Genomic DNA, 23232 nt, shown 5'->3' with positions numbered 1-23232 from the left:
AAGGTCTTCCTTCCATTGGTTCATTCTCCTAATGGCCGCTACGGCCAGCACTGTGCCAATCCAAAGCCAGGAGCCAGGTGCTTCCTCCTGGTCTCCCATGTGGGTGCAGGGACCCGAGCACTTGGGCCATCCTCTGCTGCCCTCCCGGGCCACAGCAGAGAGCTGGACTGGAAGAGGAGCAACCGGGACTAGTACAAGGCACCCCAACTCGGACCAGAACCCGGGGTGCTAACGCCACAGGTAGAGGATTAGCCAAGTGAGTGCTGATGCCAGCCCATATTTAGCTTTTATAATTTTGAGGATTGCATCTATCCCCAATTTTTGGGGAGTTCTTATCATGAAATAGTGCTGAATCTTATCAAGTACTTTCTTTGTTCCTATTGAGAAAACCATATGGTTTCTGTTCTTCATTATATTGATGTGATTTATGATGTTTATTGATTGGCAAATGTTGAACCACCCTTGCATTTCTGAGATAAATCCCATTGATCATGATGTATTATCTTTTTTAATGTGGTTCCTGCTTTGATTTGCTAGTATCTTGTGAGAATATTCGCATCTACATTCAGTAAGGATATACATCTGTAGTTTTCTTTTTTGAGTCAAGTTTTTGGTTTTGGTATAAAAATAATGCTTGCCTTGGGGTTGGTGCTGTGGAAAAGCAGGTTAAGCCACCATATGCAGTGCCAGCATTCTATATGGGCACAGATTCCATTCCTAGCTGCTCTACTTCTGGTCTAGCTCCCTGCAATTGTGCCTGGGAAAGCAGCATAGTATGGCCCAAGTGCTTGGACTCCTCCACTCATGTGCAAGACCCAGAAGAAGCTCCTGGTTCTTGGCTTCAGCCTGGCCCAGTCCCAGCTGTTGCAGTCAATTGGAGAGTGAATTAGCAGATGGAGAATCTCTCTCTCTCTCTCTCTCTCTTTCTCCCCCTCTCTGTCTCTCCCTCTCTCTGTAATTCTGACATGAATAAATAAAATGCATTTTAAAAAATAAATAAGTAATACTGGCCTCATATGAAGAGTTTGGCAGAGTTCCATCCTGTTCAATATTTCAGAATATTTTGAAGAGTATTTGAGTTATTTCCTCTTTGAATATTTTGTAGAACTGAATATTAAAGTCATCAAATCCTGGACTTTTCCTTTACGGAAGACTTTCATTGCTTATTTTGTATCCATTCATGCTGTCTAGGTCTTCTTGATTTAATCTTGGTAAGTTATATGAACACAGGAATTTATCCATTTCTTTGAAGTTTTCCAGTTTATTAGCATATATTTCTTCATAATAGTTTCCGGTGAGCTTTGGTATTCCAGTGGTATCAATTGTAATGTCTCCTTTTTTACCTCTAATTTTATTTATTTGGGTTTTTTCTTTCTGAGTCTAGCTAGAGATTTATATATTTTGTTTATCTTCTCAAAATTCAACTTTTTGTTTCATTGATCTTTTGAGTTTTTAGTTTTAATTTAATTTATTTCTGTTCTGATTCTTGTTATTTCTTATTTCTGCTCATTTTTGGTTTATTCTTATTATTCTAAGTTTTCAAGATGCATCATTAAATCTTTAATTTTATATCTTTCTCTTTTTAAATGTGGGAACTTTATGCTAACACCTTCCTTTTTATTACTGCTTTTGCTGTATCCCATAGGTTTTGACATGTTGTGTTTTCATTTTCATTTATTTAATAAAAGTTTCTTATTTACTTTTAATTTCTTAATAACCCATTGATCATTCAGTGATGTATTGTATAATTTCCAAGTACCTATGAGTGTTCTATTGCTCTTGTTGTTGATTTATAGTCTTATTCCTTTATGTCCTGAGAAGATACATGGTATGATTTCAATCTTATAAATTTGCTGATACTTTATTTTTGGCCTAATATGTGGTCTATCCTAGAAAATATTCCAGGTGTGATGAGAAGAATGTGTATTCTGTAGCTGTTGTGTGAAATGTTCTGTAAATGTCTCTTATGTCCATTTTCTCAATAATTTGTTTTAACTCCAGTGTATCCTTATTGATTTTTTGTCTGGATGACCTGTACATTAATGAATTTGGGGTGTTGAAGACACCTGCTATTATTGTATTATATTGGAGTCTATCTCTCCCTTTAGGTATAATAGTATTTATTTTCTGTATATAGCTGTGTGGTCTTTTGTTGGGTGCACATATATTTATAATTGTTGTGTTTTCTTGCTGAACTTAAGCTTTTATCAAAAGATAATGTCATCCTTATCTTATTACCATTTTTATTTAAAGTTTGTTTTATCAGATATCAGGATAGCTATGCCTGCTCTCTTTTGGTTTTCAGTGGTGGAACTTTTTCCAGCCCTTCACTTTCTTTTTTAATTTAATTTAATTTAATTTAATTTAATTTAATTTTTATTTATTTTTTTATTTCATAAATGTGAATTTACAAAGTGAAACTTTTTTAATTTAATGAATATAAATTTCCAAAGTACAGCTTATGGATTACAAAGGCTCCCCCCCCCCATAACTTCCCCCCCACCCACAACCCTCCCATTTCCCACTCGCTCTCCCCTTCCATTCACATCAAGATTCATTTTCAATTCTCTTTATATACAGAAAATCAGTTTAGTATATATATAGATTTCAACAGTTTGCCCTCACATAGCAACACAAAGTGAAAAAATACTGTTGGAGTACTAGTTATAGCATTAAATAACAGTGTACATCACATTAATGACAGAGATCCTGCATGATATTTTTTAAAAAAGATTGATTACTTTTCTATATAATTTCCAATTTAACACCAAGTTTTTTTTTTCATTTTCAATTATCTTTATATACAGAAGATCGATTCAGTATATACTAAGTAAAGATTTCATCAGTTTGCACCCACACATAACCACAAAGTGTAAAAATACTGTTTCAGTACTAGCTATATCATTACTTCACCTTGGACAACCTATTAAGGACAGATCCCACATGGGACATAAGTACACAGTGACTCTTGTTGTTGATTTAACAATTTAACACTCTTATATATGGTGTCAGTAATCTCCCTAGGCTCTAGCCATGAGTTGCCGAGGCTATGGAAGCCTTTAGGGTTCGCCGACTTTGATCTTATTCTGACAGGGTCATATTCAAAGTGGAAGTTCTCTCCTCCCTTCAGAGAAAGGTACCTCCTACCTTGATGGCCCCGTTCTTTCCACTGGGATCACACTCGCTGAGATCCTTCATTTAGGTCTTCTTCTTCTTCTTCTTTTTTTTGTTCCAGAGTGTCTTGGCTTTCCATGCCTAAAATGCTCTGATAGGCTCTTCAGCCAGATCCAAATGCCTTAAGGGCTGATTCTGAAGCCAGAGTGCTATTTAGGACATCTGTCATTCTATGAGTCTGCTGTGTCTCCCCCTTCCCATGTTGGATCCTTCTCTCCCTTTTTTTTTGGCTTTATCAGTTAGTATTAGCAGACATTAGTCTTGTTTGTGTGATCCCTTTGACTCTTAGATCTATCAGTGTGATCAATTGTGAACTGAAATTTATCACCTGGACTGGTGAGATGGCATTGGTACATGCCACCTTGATGGGATTGTATTGGAATCCCCTGGCACTTTTCTAACTCCATCATTTGGGGCAAGTCCGATTGAGCATGTCCCCAATTGTACATCTCCTCCCTCTACAAAGCACAACTTTTGTATTGTTGTGGCTTCCCCCACCAACCTCCCTCCCTCCCGTGGCCCTCCCCTCTCCCTCTCCCATCCTGCCCTTTATCGAGTTTCATTTTCAATTACCTTCATATACTGAAGATCAACCTAGTATATACTAAGCAAGGATTTCAACAGGCTGCACTCACACAACCGCACAAGGTATAGGGTATTGTTCGACTACTAGTGTTTTTAAGTTTCATAGTAAAACACATTAAGGACAGAGATCCTACGTGGGGAGCATGTACCCAGTGACTCCTGTTGTTGATTTAACAATTGGCACTCTTATTTATGACGTCAGCAATCACCTGAGACTCTTGCTATGAGCTGTCTAGGCTATGGAAGTCCCTTGAGTTCACCGACTCTGAACTTGTTTAGTCAAGGCCGTGTCACAGTGGAGGGTCCTTCCTCCCTTCAGAGAAAGGTGCCTCTCTCCTTGATCAGTCCTTCACTTTCACTCTGTGAGTATCTTTGTGGAATTTCTGAAGTCATCTTTTAGAGGGGTCATGATTTTTTGTCCATTCAGACAATCTAAGTCTTTTGGTTAGTAAATTTAATCCATTTACAGTCAAGGTGAGTATTGATAGATGAGATCTAAGACCTGTCATTTTGTTGATCGGATAATGATTCTACAAACTTTTTTAGTGAATTTGGTGGTGTCATCTGTTTCATGTTTACTTCTTCTTTTTTAAAGATTTATTTATTTATTTGAAAGAGAGAAGGAGAGGCAGAGAGAGAGAGAGAGAGAGAGAGAGAGAGTCTTCCATCTGCTGGTTCACTCCCTAATTGTCCACAACAGCTGGAGGGAGTTGCGCCATTCTGAAGCCAGGAGCCAGGAGATTCTTTTGGGTCTCCCACGTACGTGCAGGGGTCCAAAGATGTGGGCCATCTTCTACTGCTTTCCCAGGCCACAGCAGAGAACTGGATTTGAAGTGGAGGGGTGTAGTCTTTGATTGATATCTTTTGTATGAATCAATGTCAGCTGTGTCTGTAAGTGACATAGTGGTCTCATCTGCTGCCATTCATAGGGATAGAAGTGTGGCCTCAAGATGAATATGAGATGCTTTGGGTGTGTTTATTTGGTCCCAAAAGAATTTTGTATCAGTCTCCATGGTGAGTGTGATAGTCAAAGCCTTCTTCTTGGTGTTTAGGGAGATAAGGGTGGTTGCCTCCTTGTCCTACTGGCAGGCCCGAGTGATACCAGCATTTGTGGCACCAATTTCTGTGGCTCTAGGACTGTGTGATATGGATAGATGCTTCTTCAGGTGCTACTAGGAGAGTCCAGCCCTAGTTATAGGACTGGAAGATGGGAAGTGAAGCCTGTTCTATTCCTATAGGGTGACTACAAGTTATACATGTGATTTTACTCTGGGATGAATCTACAGAGGTGAAATTCTGGCAAGTTCTTCCTACACTGGGTAGATTCCAGTGGCATTGAAAAATTTAATATGAATTGTTAAGGCCATGGTATTGCAGGATATAATGAGATCATTATCAAGATCTCCCAGGTTGGAAGCAGATTGTCTCATGGGCTACTTCTGGTGTTAGCCCCCAGAAGCTATGATGAATCCCTTGGCTCATGTAGAGGGTGTGAGGGTAGCACTGAGACCAGTACTCAAAAACTCCCACAGTTGCAGGATGCATGAGATCTGTTTTTTGCCCCATACGTTGTTCTGAATCTGATTACAATTCTCGTAGGAGCAGAATAGAGGTGCACTACATGGCTTTTTGCTGCCAAGTATGGTGCTCTGTGTGGGTGGAGGAGAGGAGGAAAGGAAAACAGTGTGGCTTCCCTGCTCCAAGCCCAGCAGCTGCTCAGACCCCAGTTAGCTCTCCAGGGTGAAGTAAAGTCAGTGGGTGGTGTGGAATTCCCTCTCAGCTAAAACTGCAAGTGGTGGGTGTGCAGTGATTTCTTCTTGCCTTCAGATGGTGAGATGGTGGCTTACAGCCAGAAGCTGACTGTGTTATGCAGCTGGCTGTGGTGGTGTCTCTGTTCTCTCTTTTGTCCCATTTTTTTTTGATTTTTTCTCTTCTTCATTGAAAATTTACATCAATCAGATCCCTGGAAACATAGTCCTTGCTTTGTTTTTTTTTCACATTCCAGAGAACCTTAAGTTTGTGCAGCAATACCTTATTCTGTCATCTTGGATTGATTCCAGGGGCCAAATCTTAAAAAAAAAGCAGCTTAAGGATTTGTAAGAACTAAAATGGGGCTGTCTGCTAAATAAATTTTTTTTTGACAGGCAGAGTTAGACAGTGAGAGAGAGAGAGAGAGAGAAAGGTCTTCCTTTTTCTGTTGGTTCACCCCCTAAGTGGCTGCCACGGCCGGCGCTGCGCTGATCTGAAGCCAGGAGCCAGGTGCTTCTTCCTGGTCTCCCATAGGGTGCAGGGCCCAAGCACTTGGACCATCCTCCACTGCACTCCCGGGCCACAGCAGAGAGCTGGACTGGAAGAGGAGCAGCCAGGACAGAATCCAGTGCCCCAACTGGGACTAGAACCCGGGGTGCTGGCACTGCAGGAACAGGAATAGCCAAGTGAGCCACGGCGCCGGCCAATAAAATGTTTTAAAAACCCTTAGCTATTCAACATTTTTCAGTTAAGAATATTGAGTTCAGAGGGTAGGTGTTTGGCCTAATGGTTGAAATTTCAGTTAGGACACCTGCTTCCCATGTCAGAGTGTCTGGGTTTGACACCTGGCTCTGGCTCTTGCAATGTAGTTCCTTAGAGCACAGGTGACAAATCAAGTAGTTGAGCTCCTGGCACCAGTTTTGGCTCCAGAAAGCCATTTCAGGCATTTGGGGAGAGTGAACTCATAGATAAGAGACTTTCTGTCTCAGAAGGAAAGAAGAAAAGAAAAAAAGAGAAGACAAGGAAGAGAAGAAAAGAAGGAAGGAAAGGAAGATGAAGGGAGGAAGGAAGTATGGAGAAGAGGAAGGGGGAAGAAGGATGGAGGTAGGAAGGGGAGATGGAAGGAAGGAAAAAAGGAAAAAAAAATTAGTTCAGAAAGGAAACTATGCTATTCATTTATACATTGAATATTAATTGAGCTTCTGAATTCCACACAATGGAGTATGTTTTGGAGGTACAGTTTTACCTTCAAAGCAGAACAGATTCTTAGAAGACACAGGCTCATCAAGGTATTGGTGACATTCTGTATTCACTCTCTGCAGCAGCATCATTGCCTGTCAATACAAATTGTGTCGTCCTGGTCACTTTCTTAAGAACACTCTTTAGGCTTCATATTATCAAGAGTTAACCAGAATTCCTCAGTTTTATTAACTCCCACCTTATTCCCTATTTATGTAGAGTAAAGGTTAGTAATTAGTGGTAAAGTTAACATAGTTGTAAAGATTTTGGTGGGTGTGAAAAATTTGAATTTAAAATTTGTTGGGAGGAGATTACAGTAGAGAGGGAAGTATTCACACTCTTACAGTGGGAGAGATTAAGATTAAAAGTAACAATATCCTAGAGAGAAGTCTTATACTTGCCAAAATCATTCTTGACAATGGTACATATAAAATGAACTGTTTGAATTAAGTACAAACAGGCCATTCAGTGGAGTTTAAAGGTAAGTTTTTTGGTACAAAAATTTTTGAAATCCCAGAATATTAAGGCCCTTAAAAAAGTTTATGAGCAATTTGTATTATGAAAAAGCTATGGTGGACTTCAAAAATGTTTTTCACTAAAATAAATTTTTCTATTTTAATTCCATTTTGCACCACTTTTGGAAGTACCCCTATAGGAATGTCTATCATAATTGCTTGACCACAGGTGTGATTTTGCACTGAATAGCTGGATTCTAGAAATATCTAGCCACGTGTAGCTGTGAGGAGATCTTTGTCTTACTCTGATATGAAATATTTTCCATCATCATCCATGTCCTAGGGGTCCTTCTCCTTGTTCCTGTCATGTGTCTTACCAAGACTGTGAAAATTCTTATTAGACCAGGTCATCTTTTAATAAGATAACTAATCTGGCTGTAGAAGGTTCTCTATCTCTGGGTAATGAGTTTTTAAAAGTATAATTTTTTAGAATTGATTTGAAAGAGCAAGTTCCATGCACTGGTTCACTTCCAAAATGCCCTCAACAGCAAGTACTGGACCAGATTGAAGCTGGGAGCAAGGAATTCCACCTGGGTCTCCCACATGGGTGGCAGGGGCCCAAGTACCTGGACCATTACCTATTGCTTCCCAAGGTGCTCTTTAGCATGAAGTTGGAATTAGGACTAAAGCCAGCACTAAAATCTCAGTACTCTGATGTGGACTGGATGCATCTCTATTAATTGACTCAACTTCTTTTTGTTTGCATCCTTAGTGACATCAGACCTTAAAGTGTGTAGTGTCCTCCAGTTCAGTCAACTTTCTTGGTGTAGCTGCTTTGAAAACTCTGATACTGGATGGGGAAGAGGGGAGTAGAGAGAAGAAGATAAAAGATAAATTATATTTAAAAAAAACCCTTATTAATGGAAGGTGAAACTTATGATTATAAAATAAACTGAAAATATGTCATTGTAGAAATTACAAGAGAGAATAAAATTACAAGAGAGAATAAGAAACAAAGGAGAAGGGAGAGAGGGAGTGTGGGCAGGAGGGAGGGTAGAGTGGCAAGTATCACCATGCTCCTAAATCTGTGTATATGAAATACATGAAATTTGCTCACCCTATATAAAAAACACATTTATATACCCTATTTAATTTTGCCTAGGGGAAAGAACCCTGAGGTCTGGGGCCTACCACAAAGCTGTCTTATTGTTAAATACATACCACTGTATAATTACTTCTTGAGCCCTGCTTTGGGCTGCCATCTTTGTGAGAAGGAATTTGTCATCCATTATATGGAATAATGAGTGAGATACAGAGGAGATCATCACTCTTGCTATTTCAAATAAAGATAACCTCTAAGTAGGCACTGATTTCCTCATAGTCTGGAAACTCTCTACTCCCTACTATAAGATCCTGGGTTCAAATCAAAGCTGCCAGAAGACTCACTACATAGTATGCACAGTCTGAAATATGTTTATTCGCTGTTCATTATTACAGACACTAAAACTACAATACGCATTAGTCAGTGGTTTTCTTGTACCTGTTATGATTCTGATGTTGACTGTTGTGGTTGCAGTGACTCAGTTTTTTCCTTTCCCGTCTCATCCAATGTAAAAAGTAACTCAAAAGTGAAGCAGTAAAATGTGCTTCTAGGACCAGTGGGATGCAGGTAGGCTTGATAGTGCTTTGCTGCTTAAACATTAAGACTAAGAATGATTATGAAGGTTGAGGCCATTTAGGGAACTAATTAGTAGATGGGAGGGCTCTTTTTATCTGTCTCTTTGTCTCTGTCCCTCTACTTGTCAAGTAAATTTAAAAAAACTTGTAAAGAGAGAGAAGGAGACAAGGAGAATCCAACAAAGGAGCCAAAAATGGAACAAAAAAAGTGTGATAGGAGCAAACCACAGAAGACCAGGGAATCCAGGCTGGGAACCATCAACAAAATGGACCCAATGAAAAGCATATGTGTTGGCGGAGCTAAGATGGCGGAATAGTGAGGGCGCGCACCGATAGTCTGGGAAAAGATAGTTTAATAAAAGTGGAGTTACTGTAGCCTCAGAAAAAGGCTCAGGGAAAAATTGCAGAGGAAACTCTCCCGGATCTAGTGGATGTGACATGGAGGACCTACGGGGAGAGCAAGGTCGCCCACTGCGTGGAAGCCCAGCCCTGCCGAGCCGCCACCAGAGCCCAGCTGCCGCAGGGAACCCAGCCGCCGCGGGGAGCCCAGCCACGGGAGCCCAGCTGCAGAGTCAGGAGCCCAGCCGCAGAATCCACATGCCAGCACTGAAAGGGGAGCTCTGGAAACCGAGGTGAGACAGGGCGCTCGTCGGGCACCACTGCACCACCTGCTGCCGCCCTTCCCCCAACCCACCCTGGGACGGACATTGAGACACGCACGACCAAGTGAGGGAGGAAATAGAAAATGGAACAGAGTGAGTAGCACCTGTGGAAAGAGTGCGCGATTCAGGGGGTCTAATTGAGGGACTAAACAATCCAGGATCCCTCCCCCAAATCGGAGCTGCAGTGGGCAGGAAGCAGCCATCTTATTTGTTTACATTCGGGCTTAAAGGAGAGCTGCTTCCCCGCCACACTAACCTTCAGGGGCGGAGCCCAAAGGTGGAGTGGAGCAACAGGACACCTTGCGCAGGGGCGGGCAGCGAGGGAGGGCAGCTCAAAGCCCTGACGCCAGTCTACTCAAGTTACCAGAAAAAAAAAAAATCTGAATAGCGCCCACGGGAAGAGAGCAGGATCCAGAGGGGTGAACCGAGGGATCAAAAACGCCAGGATCCTTAGGAACCACCCAACCCACAATCAGAGCTGCAGCGGGCAGAGTGCAGCCATCCTGTTTGTTTACATTCGGGCTTAAAGGAGGCTGGCCTCTGCTCCAAAGGGGGAAGCAGCAGGGGTGGAGTCCAAAGGTGGTCTGGAGCTACTTGACACTCCTCACACAGGAGGTGCAGTGAGAGAGAGTGGCTGACCAATGAACCCCAGGCACAGACACATAAGGGCAAACATAGGAACAAGGAAACTGGCCCCTAAGGGGTGGAGATTGGCACCTCAAAGCCCTGACACCAACCCACGCAAGCTACAAAAATAAATAAATAAATAAATAAATAAACAAAAAAATAAATAAGTAAAAAATAAATAAACAAACTCTAGAAGGCAGAGCAGCCAGCTTAAACTGGATATTGGTACAGACTCACAGCAGTCTATAGCAGAGAGAAATTAACCAGAAAAACCACCCAGACAGAATGCCAAAAAACAAAACAAAAACCCACAATAAGAATACAGAAGAACATATAAACTCACCAATGGAGCAGACTAAACCAACCATAACAGAGGCTGAAGAAGACGAATTTGAAACCATGCCAGAAAAAGAATTCAGAAAATTAATAATCAGATTACTTAGAAATAATGAGAAACAGTGTCGAGAGCTGAACGAAAAACAAGCCCAAGGATTAGAGATCCTAAAGAGAAGCCAGAATGAAATACTGGAAATGAAAAACTCAATTGACCATATAAAAAACACCGTGGAATCCCTCGGAAATCGAACAGATGAAATAGAAGACCGAATATCAGAATTTGAAGACAAACTTCCAGAAATAATACAGTCAGTTCAAACGGAGGAAGAAGAAATTAAAAACTTTAAAAAATGGTTGGAGACCTACAAGATTCAATCAAACGGTGTAATGTTCAGATAATAGGAGTCCCCGAAGGGGTGGAAAGAGAGAATGGATTGGAAGGTGTTTTCAATGAAATAATATCAGAAAACTTCAAACAAAGGCAGCTGGATAACAATAGCCAAATTCAACAGATAGTCAGGACTCCGTTTAGGGTAGACCAGAAGAGAAATTCACCGCGACACATTGTGGCAACACTCAGCTCAGTGACACACAAAGGACAAATCCTAAAATGTGCCAGAGAAAAACTACAAATCACATTCAGGGGTAAGTTAATCCAACTCACCCCAGACTTCTCATCGCAAACACTACAGGCAAGGAGACAATGGCATGATATATTTCAAGTTTTAAAAGACAAACAATGCCAACCTAGAATACTATACCCTGCAAAGCTATCATTTATGAATGAAGGGGAAATAAAGATCTTCCAAGACAAACAGAAACTGAAAGACTTTGTATCCATGCGTCCAACCCTACAACACTTGCTCAAAGACGTGCTGCACACAGAAATACAAAAACAAGAATGTCACTACAAAAAAAGCAAATGTAGAGTAACCTACAAACAAAGTTCAAAATACATAAACAGCTCGTATCAGGAATCATGAATAGGAAAAGACAGTACTTAACAGTAATCACACCAAAAGACACAGACTAGCTGATTGGATCAAGAAAGAGAATCCATCTATATGCTGCCTTCAGGAGACACACCTTATCAGCAAAGATGCACACAGACTGAAAGTGAAAGGATGGGAAAAGATACTCCAAGCTAACAGAAATGAAAAAAGAGCTGGTGTGGCCATCCTGATATCAGACAAAATAGACTTTAACATAAAAACTATTAAAAGAGACAGAGAAGGGCACTTTATAATGATTAAAGGATCTATCCAACAGGAAGACATTACTATTATAAATGTATACGCACCTAATTACAGGGCTCCTGGCTACCTGAAAGAATTACTAAAGGATTTAAAGGGAGATATAGATTCAAATACAATAGTAACAGGGGACTTCAACACCCCACTCTCACCAATAGACAGATCAACCAGACAGAAATTCAACAAGGAAACAACAGAGTTAATTGACGCTATGGACCAAATAGACCTAATAGATATCTTCAGAACCTTCCACCACACAGCCAAAGAGTTCACATATTTCTCCCCAGTACATGGAACATTCTCTAGGATTGACCATATGCTAGGCCATAAAGGGAGCCTCAACAAATTAAAAAAAATTGAAACTATACCATGCAGCTTCTCAGACCATAGCGCAGTGAAACTCGAAATCAACAACCCAAGAATCTCTACACCATATGCAAATATATGGAGAATGGACAATATGATCCTAAAAGAACAGTGGGTCATCGAAGAAATTAAAAGAGAAATCAAAAGATTTCTAGAAACAAATGAAAATGATAACACAACCTATCAAAACCTGTGGGACACAGCAAAAGCAGTGCTAAGAGGAAAGTTTATAGCAATTGGTGCCTAAATCAAGAATCTGGAAAGGAACCAAACAAATGAACTCTCCATGCACCTCAAGGATTTAGAGAAATAGCAGCAAGTCAAGCCCAAATCCAGCAGGAGGAAAGAAATACTAAAGATCAGAGAAGAAATAAACAGAATTGAAACAAACAAACAAACAAAAACAATACAAAAGATCAACAAAACCAGGAGCTGGTTCTTTGAAAAAATAAACAAAATCGACACACCATTGGCCCAACTAATCAAAAAAAGGAGAGAGAAGACCCAAATCTGTAAAATCAAAGATAGTAATGAAATGTAACAACAAACACAACAGAAATAAAAAGAATCATAAGAAACCACTACAAAGAGATGTATGCTAACAAATTGGGGAACCTGGAAGAAATGGATAGACTCCTGGACACATACAATCTTCCTAAACTGAGCCATGAAGATATAGAAAATCTAAACAGACCCAAAACCATGGAAGAAATTGAATCAGTAATAAATGCACTACCAAAAAAGAAGAGCCCAGGACCGGATAGCTTCACTGCCAAATTTTACCAGACATTTAGAGAACAACTAACCCCAGTTCTTCTCAAATTATTCAAAATGATTGAAAGGGAGGGAATCCTCCCAAATTCTTTCTACGAAGCCAATGTCACCTTAATTCCTAAGCCCGGAAAAGACACAACAGAGAAAGAAAACTACAGACCTATCTCCCTGATGAACATAGAGGCAAAAATACTCAACAAAATTCTGGCAAACCGAATCCAACTGCATATCAGAAAGATCATTCACCCGGACCAAGTGGGATTTATCCCTGGTATGCAAGGATGTTTCAATATTCGAAAGTCAATCAGTGTAATACATCACATTAATAAATTGAGAAACAAAAATCATATGATTATTTCAATAGATGCAGAGAAAGCATTCGACAAAATACAACACCCTTTCATGATGAAAACCCTAAGCAAAAAAAATTGGGGTTAGAAGGAACATTCCTCAACACAATTAAGGCAGTATATGATAAACCAATTGCCAGCATCATATTGAATGGGGAAAAGTTGGAGGCATTTCCATTGAAAACTGGCACCAGACAGGGATGCCCACTCTCAGCATTGCTGTTCAATATAGTCCTAGAAGTGTTAGCCAGGGCCATCAGGCAAGAAAAAGAAATTAAAGGGATACAAATGGGAAAAGAGGAAGTTAAACTATCCTTATTTGCAGATGACATGATACTATATATAGGGGACTCAATAAACTCCTATAAGAGACTATTGGAACTCATTGAAGAGTTTGGTAAAGTAGCAGGATACAAAGTCAACACTCAGAAATCAACAGCCTTCGTATACACAGATAATGCCAGGGCCAAGGAAGAACTTCTAAGATCAATCCCATTCACAATAGCCACAAAAACAATAAAGTATCTTGGAGTAAATTTAACCAAGGATGTCAAAGACCTCTATGATGAAAATTACAAAACACTAAAGAAAGAAATAGAAGATGACACAAAAAAATGGAAAAACCTGCCATGTTCATGGATTGGAAGAATCAATATCATCAAAATGTCCATTCTCCCAAAAGCAATTTACAAGTTCAATGCAATACCAATCAAAATACCAAAGTCATTCTTCAAAGACCTAGCAAAAATGATGCTGAAATTCATATGGAGAAACAGGAGACCGAGAATAGCTAAAGCAATCCTTTACAATAAAAATAAGGCTAGAGGCATCACAATTCCAGACTTCAAGACATACTACAGGGCAGTTATAATCAAAAACTGGTACAAAAACAGATTGATAGACCAATGGAACAGAATAGAAACACCGGAGATCAATCCAAACATCTATAACCAACTCATATTCGACAAAGGACCTAAAACCAAACCCTGGAATAAGGACAGCCTCTTCAACAAATGGTGCTGGGAAAACTGGATGTCCACATGTCGAAGTATGAAGCAAGAACCCTATCTTACACCTTATACAAAAATCCACTCAACATGGATCAAAGAACTAGAGATGTGCCGCGACACCATGAAACTAATTGAGAGCATAGGGGAAACCCTTCAAGATATTGGAACAGGCGAAGAATTCCTGGAGAAGACCCCAAGAGGCACTGGTAATCAGAGATAAAATAAACAAATGGGATGACCTCAAATTGAAGAGTTGCTTTACAGCGAAGGAAACAGTCAGGAAAGTGAAGAGGCAACCAACAGAATGGGAGACTTTATTCGCAAATTACACAACAGATAAAGGATTAACAACTAGAATCTACAAAATGATCAAAAAACACCACAGAATCAAAACAAACAACCCAATAAAAAAATGGGCCAAGGACCTTAACAGACATTTTTCAAAAGAGGAAATCCAAATGGCCAACAGACACATGAAAAAATGCTCAGGATCCCTAGCCATCAGGGAAATGCAGATCAAAACCACAATGAGGTTTCACCTCACCCTGGTTAGATTGGCTTACATACAGAAATCAACCAACAACAGATGCTGGCGAGGATGTGGGGAAAAAGGGACACTAATACACTGTTGGTGGGAATGCAAACTGGTAAAGCCACTATGGAAGACAGTTTGGAGAGTCCTCAGAAACCTGAATATAGCACTACCACAGGACTCAGCCATCCCACTCCTTGGAATTTACCCAAATGGAATTAAAGGGGAGAAAAAAAGAGCCATTTGCACCTCGATATTTGTTGCAGCTCAATTCACAATAGCTAAGACATGGAATCAACCTAAATGTCCATCAATGGATGACTGGATAAAGAAACTATGGGATATGTACTCTATGGAACACTATATAGCAGTAAAAAACAATGAAATCCGGGCATTTACAACAAAATGGAGGAAGCTGGAAAACATCATGCTGAGTGAAATAAGCCAGTCCCAAAGGGACAAATATCATATGTTCTCCCTGATTGATGGCAACTAAACGAGCATCTAAAATGATACCCATTGAAGTGAAATGGACACTATGAGAGACAATGACAGGATCAGCCCTTGTCTAGACTGTTGAGGAACAACTTACTATTTTATTCCTTTTAGTATTTTTGTTGTTGTGGTTGTTGTTGTTGTTGCTCTGTTTGTTTTACATAAGACCACTGGTTGAACTCTGTAATCAATGCACAATCATTCTTAGGCGTTTAAAATTAACAGAAAAGTGATCTATGTTAAACATAGGAGTTGGCCGGCGCCGTGGCTTAACAGGCTAATCCTCTGCCTTGCGGCGCCGGCACACCGGGTTCTAGTCCCGGTTGGGGCGCCGGATTCTATCCCGGTTGCCCCTCTTCCAGGCCAGCTCTCTGCTATGGCCCGGGAAGGCAGTGGAGGATGGTCCAAGTCCTTGGGCCCTGTACCCGCATGGGAGACCAGGAGAAGCACCTGGCTCCTGGCTTCGGATCAGCGAGATGCGCCGACCGCAGCGGCCATTGGAGGGTGAACCAGAGGCAAAAAGGGAAGACCTTTCTCTCTGTCTCTCTCTCACTATCCACTCTGCCTGTCAAAAAAAAAAAAAAAAAACCAAAAAACAAAAAACAAAAAAAAAAACAACATAGGAGTGACTAAGAGAGGGAGGGGATATATAGGTTGGCACATGCTCACTCGGACTTACCTCCAAAGGTGGAACTAGAAATGTGCCAGGGGACTTCAAATCAATCTTACCAAGGAGGCAGGTACCAATGCCAGCACACTTGGTAAAGTGATAAGTATAAATACACAACCAATCAAAAAGATAGGGTATGTGTTGAAGAGATTTCACAAATAAGACCAGTGTAAGCAAATAATGAAGGATAGAATTAAAAGGGAGAGAATGATCCTGCAGGGGAAGCAGGACACACAGCAGACTCATAGAATGGCAAATACCCAAAACAGCATTCCTGCCTCAGAATCAACCCTTGGGACATTCAGATCTGGCTAAAAGGTCCATGAGAGTCTCACAGGCATGGAAATCCATGACACGGTGGCAAAAAACAATCTAAATGAAAGACCCTGGTAAACAAGACCCCAGCAGAAGGAACAGGCCGTCAAAGAGAGAGGTGCCTTTCTCTGAAGGGAGGAAGGACCCTCCACTGTGACACGGCCTTGACTAAACAAGTTCAGAGTCGGTGAACTCAAGGGACTTCCATAGCCTAGACAGCTCATAGCAAGAGTCTCAGGTGATTGCTGACGTCATAAATAAGAGTGCCAATTGTTAAATCAACAGCGGGAGTCACTGGGTACATGCTCCCCACGTAGGATCTCTGTCCTTAATGTGTTTTACTATGAAACTTAAAAACACTAGTAGTCGAACAATACCCTATACCTTGTGCGGTTGTGTGAGTGCAGCCTGTTGAAATCCTTGCTTAGTATATACTAGGTTGATCTTCAGTATATGAAGGTAATTGAAAATGAAACTCGATAAAGGGCAGGATGGGAGAGGGAGAGGGGAGGGCCACAGGAGGGAGAGAGGTTGGAGGGGAAGCCACAACAATACAAAAGTTGCACTTTGTAAATTCACATTTATGAAATAAAAAATAAAAAAAGAATGATTATGAAGAAAGCCCATAGAATGTGGCAGAAGTAACTCTGAGCATAAAGCGCTGCAGTTTATACCCTATAACAGATTGAATTCCAAGAAATGCCATGACATGGTGTTCTAGAAGGAAGCAGCATGATACACTGGTGTTGGGAGACCTAGACTGATTATAGCATTGACTCTTGAAGTGGAACCTAAAAGTCCAAAGAGTACTTTGAAATGCAATTTGGAAAATTGAGAATTAAATTAGAAATTAATAATATTCACCCTTGGTGAGTTTTCATGGGAATAGCTAGCCATGCTACTTCTGTCAGGAGTAAAAATTTATCCTTTCCTGGAACATGATCTGCTAAAAAAAAAAAGGTAAAACACTATTTTTTTCATGTTTTAATTGCTTATTCATGTATCATTTTAGCTTTTAAAATGTTATTTCTGAACTATATTCTATTTTATTTTTATACCATGATTTATTTTAACCAGTATCCTATTGTTACATTATTTTTTACAATTTTCCATTGCCATAAATAAATCAGAGAATAATATATAATCAAACATACTTTAAAAAATTTTTGTGGGTCCAAAATTGTGGCACAGGAAACTAAACTGCTGCCTACAATGCTGGCATCCTATATCAGAACATCAATTCTAGCCTTGGCTGCTCTGCTTCCAATCCAGGGCCTGCCAATATGTCTGGGAAAGCAGCCAAGGATAAGGATGGCTCAGGTACTTGGGCCCTGGCCACTCTGTGGGAAACCTGGATGGAGTTCCAGGCTCCTGCTTTGGCCTGACCCAGCTCTGGTCCTTGCAGTCATTTTGGGAGTGAAAGTCTCCCTCTCTCTCTTTCTCTACCATTCAAATAAGTAAATAATTTTCAAAAAACATAAAATTTTTATAAATTATCATTGTATAGTGAAAGAATAAATGAAATACAACAAATGTTTAACCTCTAAATGCATTTTAAGGGTTTTTTATATTCCTTATCCTTATTTATTTTTGTTTTCAGAATTGCTAGATGGTCCTGTAGTATTTGAGTCCTGCTTTTAATATTAAAATGAATCTTGCCATACAGAAAAAAAGAATGCTATCAATTACTTCTAGGATTACATAAAAAAGACTTAGGAACCAACTTAAAGAGATTTCTCTTGGCTAATTTTGAAAATTTTAACATTATTAATAGCAAAAGTAATAGATTTTACAAAACAAATACATTTATATCCATGGTGTCATAATGATACTGAAAATGAAAACATCACTGAACATCTTTAGAGTATTCTAGGAACCAAATCATTGTTTTAAATACTGATAAACTAGAAAGAGAACAAAGCATTTATCCTCAATTTTCTTTAAGAAATGAAAAACAATAAATTATTACTGAATAACAATTTTATTTATCAAAGCATTTTATGTAAAAAATCAAGAGAAGATTCTAGTATGAGAATAAAACCAACCGTTTGTAATCTCAGATGAATGAATGGATGTAGGCAGCAATATACTGCACTTAGCCAGCACTACGGCTCATGAGGCCAATCCTCTGCCTGTGGTGCTGGTACTCCAGGTTCTAGTCCTGGTTGGGGATTCTGTTCCAGTTGCTCCTCTGCCAGTCCAGCTCTGTGCTGTGGCCCAGGAAGGCAGTGGAGGATGGCCCAAGTCCTTGGGCCCTGAACCCACATGGGAGACCAGGAGGAAGCACTTGGCTCCTGGCTTTGGATTGGTGCAGCACGCTGGCCATAACAGCCATTTGGGGGGTGAACCAATGGAAGGAAGACCTTTCTCTCTGTTTCTCTCTCTCACTGTCTAACTCTGCCTGTAAGAAAAAAAAAGGCACCTGCTAACATTACACAAAGGAAGAGAGTATAACTATATGTGTCTTCTGGTGGAAGCTTCCACAACTAGATTTAAACTCTGATTTTTATTGTATCTCTAGAACTAGCTATGAATTTGTAGAACGTAGTGGAGATGGAAGAACATGTTAACAGCATTGGTCTTTACTTATTCACATAATGAAAAACTCTACCACTCTTTTCATCCAGCTTCTTTGAACAAGTTTTAAAAAACATGGATAGCAAGATAATCCATGCTAACAGAAACCGAAAAGAGCTGTTGGAGCCATCCTAATATCTGGCAGAATAGATTTCAACACAGAAACTATTAGAAGAGTCAAAGAAGGGCCGGTGCCGCGGCTCACTAGGCTAATCCTCTGCCTTGCGGCGCCGGCACACTGGGTTCTAATCCCGGTCGGGGGCACCGATCCTGTCCCGGTTGCCCCTCTTCCAGGCCAGCTCTCTGCTGTGGCCAGGGAGTACAGTGGAGGATGGCCCAAGTGCTTGGGCCCTGCACCCCATGGAGACCAGGAGAAGCACCTGGCTCCTGCCATTGGATCAGTGCGGTGTGCCGGCCGCAGCGCGCTACCGCGGTGGCCATTGGAGGGTGAACCAACGGCAAAAGGAAGACCTTTCTCTCTGTTTCTCTCTCTCACTGTCCACTCTGCCTGTCAAAAATAAAAAAAAAATAAAAAAAATAAAAAAAGAAGAGTCAAAGAAGGACACTATATAATGATTAAAGGATCAATTCAACAGGAAAATCTGACTATTATAAATGCATTTGTAAATAATCACGGGCACATGGCTATTTAAAAGAAATGTTAAGGATTTAAAGGGAGATATAGACTCAAATACAATAGTAATGGGGGACTTCAATATTCCATTTTCAGAAATGGGCAGATCAATGAGATAGAAAATCAACAAGGAAACAAGTTAATCGACACCATAGACCAAATAGACCTAGCAGATATCTACAGAGCCTTCCACCCTACAGCCAGAGTAGGGATTCAAATCAGTAAAGATAAAGTCAAACTAACCCTTTTTGTAGATGATATGATTCTATACAAAGGGGACCCGAAAAACCCTACTAAGAGACTATTGGAACTCATAGAAGAGTTTGGTAAAATAGCAGGATATAAAATCAACACACAAAAAATAACAGCCTTTGTATACACAGGCAATGCCATGGCTGAGAAAGAACTTCTAGGATCAATCCCAGTCACAATAGCTAAAAAATCAAGTATCTTGGAATAAATTTAACCAAGGATGTCAGAGATCTCTACGATAAGAATTACAAAACATTAATGAAAGAAACAGAAGACACAAAAAATGGAAAAAACTTCGATGTTCATGGATTGGTTGGAAGAATCAATAGCACCAAAATGTCCATTCTACTGAAAATAACAAAGATTCAATGCAATACCAATCAAAAGACCAATGACATTCTTCTCAGACCTAGAAAAAAACGATGCTGAAATTCATTTGGAAACACAGGAGACTTCGAATATCTAAAGAAATCTTATACAACAAAAATAAACCAAGGGGTATCACAATACCTGATTTTTTTTTAACTTTTATTTAATGAATATAAATTTCCAGTGTACAGCTTATGGATTACAATGGCTTCCCCCCCCCATAACTTCCCTCCCACCCGCAACCCTCCCCTCTCCCGCTCCCTCTCCCCTTCCATTTGCATCAAGATTCATTTTCAATTCTCTTTATATACAGAAGATCAATTTAGTATAAAGATTTCAACAGTTTGCACCCACATAGAAACACAAAGTGAAACATACTGTTTGAGTACTAGTTATAGCATTAAATCACAATGGACAGCACATTAAGGACAGAGATCCCACATGGGGAGCAAGTGCACAGTGGCTCCTGTTGTTGACCCAACAAATTGACACTCTAGTTTATGGCGCCAGTAACCATCCTAGGCTGTCGTCATGAGTTGCCAAGGCTATGGAAGCCTTCCAAGTTTGCCGACTCTGATCATATTTAGACAAGGTCATAAAAGACAGAGTGAGGATAGTAACCAATGATCCTAAGAGTGGCATTAACCAGGTCTGAACGATTATACAGCATTAAGTGGGGAAGAGGACCATCAGTACACATAGGTTGGGAGTAAGCCATTGGTGGTAGAGTAGAGGTTATGATTACAAAGGAATGAGGCCCAAGTGCACTAGACAGAGCCTAGAACAAAGGACAGAGTCATTATTAGAGGAGCTAAGAAAGGTGCTGTCTAAGCTACAATTAAGTTTTCTGATTGAGAGGCAAATAGAACCTGATAGAAGGGGCTTGATAATAATCTGGTGGGCTTTAGGTCTTGTAAATTCAGAGGCCCAGACCTATCTATCTCTTCACATGGGGTATATCCTAAGGGAGGTGTGAACCTCCTAGGGGAAGGCACTCTGTTGACTTTCATTACTTGGCTGGCCTGGGAGGAGAGCTGGCCAGGTAAAGGCAGGGGGCATCTCTAACAAGAAATTTACAGTTCTGCCTGCAATGTAGCTGACCCTACTTGACCATCCCCTCAGCTGCAGTGGTCACTTTGGAAGTTGGGCTGAGTGAAGGGCTTTTCAGCTTAGAGCCAATAAGATCTGTGGCTCTGACCTGGGCATCCTTCGACTCCAGGGCAGGTCCATTTCCAGTGATCCAACTCTTGGCAGAGCTGCCAGGATTCTTCATAAGCTGACTTCTGCTGAAGCCCAGGCTTACCACATTGAAAGCCACTGCAGTGGACTGACAATACCTGATTTTAAAACACAACCCGAGGCAAAACCATTGTGGATAACCATGAAATCTTTTTGTATGACTTAAAGGCTTAAGTTTTAGCTTTCCAAAATACATACATTACTCTTAAAACAGGTCAGAAACAAGTTAAAAGAATGTAAAAATCTGCAAGCACTTATAAACTAGCCCCCTTTTTTCTCACCTTTTCTTCCTAATTTTATTAACTCTAACATTTTGTATTGGGTTTTGCTTGCCTGAAGCTACCAAGATTAGGAACAAAAAAGACATTTGCATTTTAGCTTTAGAAACATCCTGTTTCCAAGGCAGGAGCCTCCCACATCCCACTGCTTCTCAAACTGAAACTGAAATGGAAGCTCCAATTTCTTGAGCTCTATTGCTTCTGAAAACCAAAAACTGCCTTAAGCGTGTTTCCTGAGAAAAATGAAACTGCATGTTTGCTGAAGTTAAAACTGTGTGCATTTGTTCAACAAATCACATTGCTATGTTTGAAAATGACTTTATCTGTTGGCTGGCTGCGCCAAATGTTAAGGTCTAGATGTAGGACCCAAATTAATTTTCCAGCTTCTTGCCTTTGACTTAGAGAAGAATTCTAAATACAGGCCCAAACACAGCATGCAATGTGATAAAATTTATTTAAATGGAAAAATATACAGACCCATTAGGGCTTTATTAAGGGAGAATGGGGTCAAAGAAAGTGAATTATCTTACCCTGCTCTGTCTGTCCTGAGTCCATGTGGAGGAGAGAGAGCACTTCTGTTCTTCCTAGCTTTTTATGCACTTTGAAAAATGGAAGTGTTTATGTGACATCACCCCTACATCCCAGGTAAGAGGAGCTACTTCCTTGGGAGGGGTCCCCTGATTGACAGGTAGATAAACATGGCAACACAGAGCAAAGGAGCTACAGCTTCTAGCTCATGAAATTAAAATTATCTATCTAACTTCTCCTACATCATTATAACTTTATTGTGTTTGTGAGTTACTGCCTATTCCCCACAAGGGGTCAGCAGAAACTGAAGGCCATGAGGAAGGTCAGTGTTGTAAAGGAATAGCAGAGATGTTAGCACCACTATAATTAACCCTGAAAACTCCTGAAACTCAATTAGTATAGTCATTTGAAGATGATTATTGGAAATTTGAGTAATGGCAAATACTAGTATAGATCCAAAGTCCTGGTTTCTCTGTAAAACATCTTTATTAGAGGCAGAAACGGCAAGTAGCTGAGCAACAGAAGTTTGACAGGAAAGTTCTTGGAGTAAGTTTGTCCATAATTAAACATAAATAATTCCTGTATAATCAACATTTGTTCCTTTGGGAACAATAAAAATGTGTTTTTTAGAGATGTGGGACCTTGGCAAAATTAATCCCACAGACTTTTTAGGTAAGGGGCCTGTTAATTGTGTGGATGTCTAAGGGCAGTAGCCAGTAAACTAGTTTTATAGGTTTGAGTACCTACTGTCTGACATAGTTGAATCATTTCTGCTAAGGTTGTTTTAGTTTTGGAGGCAGCAGTTTTTAAAACATTTTTACAATCTTGATTTGTGTTTTCATAAGCCATTTGTTTTAGCAGAAACTGAGCAACTTTCTCATTATCAATTTGACATCAAATAGCTTTTTGTTACTTAGCTATAAAGGACATACAACTTTTCATGGGTGTAGAGGATACTGCCTAAGTGTTCTCAGAGGGACCACAGTCCCCTAGTTAGAGCATTACTGCAGTTCTGTCTCCGCCTATGCAGGCTGGGTAAGGGCACAGACTCCCAACAGAATGCAGTGGCAGAAGGCAGCAGGGTGG

The sequence above is a fragment of the Lepus europaeus genome, chromosome 10 (assembly GCF_033115175.1).
Source record: "Lepus europaeus isolate LE1 chromosome 10, mLepTim1.pri, whole genome shotgun sequence".
NCBI lineage: Eukaryota > Metazoa > Chordata > Mammalia > Lagomorpha > Leporidae > Lepus > Lepus europaeus.
The sequence above is the reverse complement of the archived record's forward strand: the minus strand, read 5'-3'. Positions refer to the sequence as shown.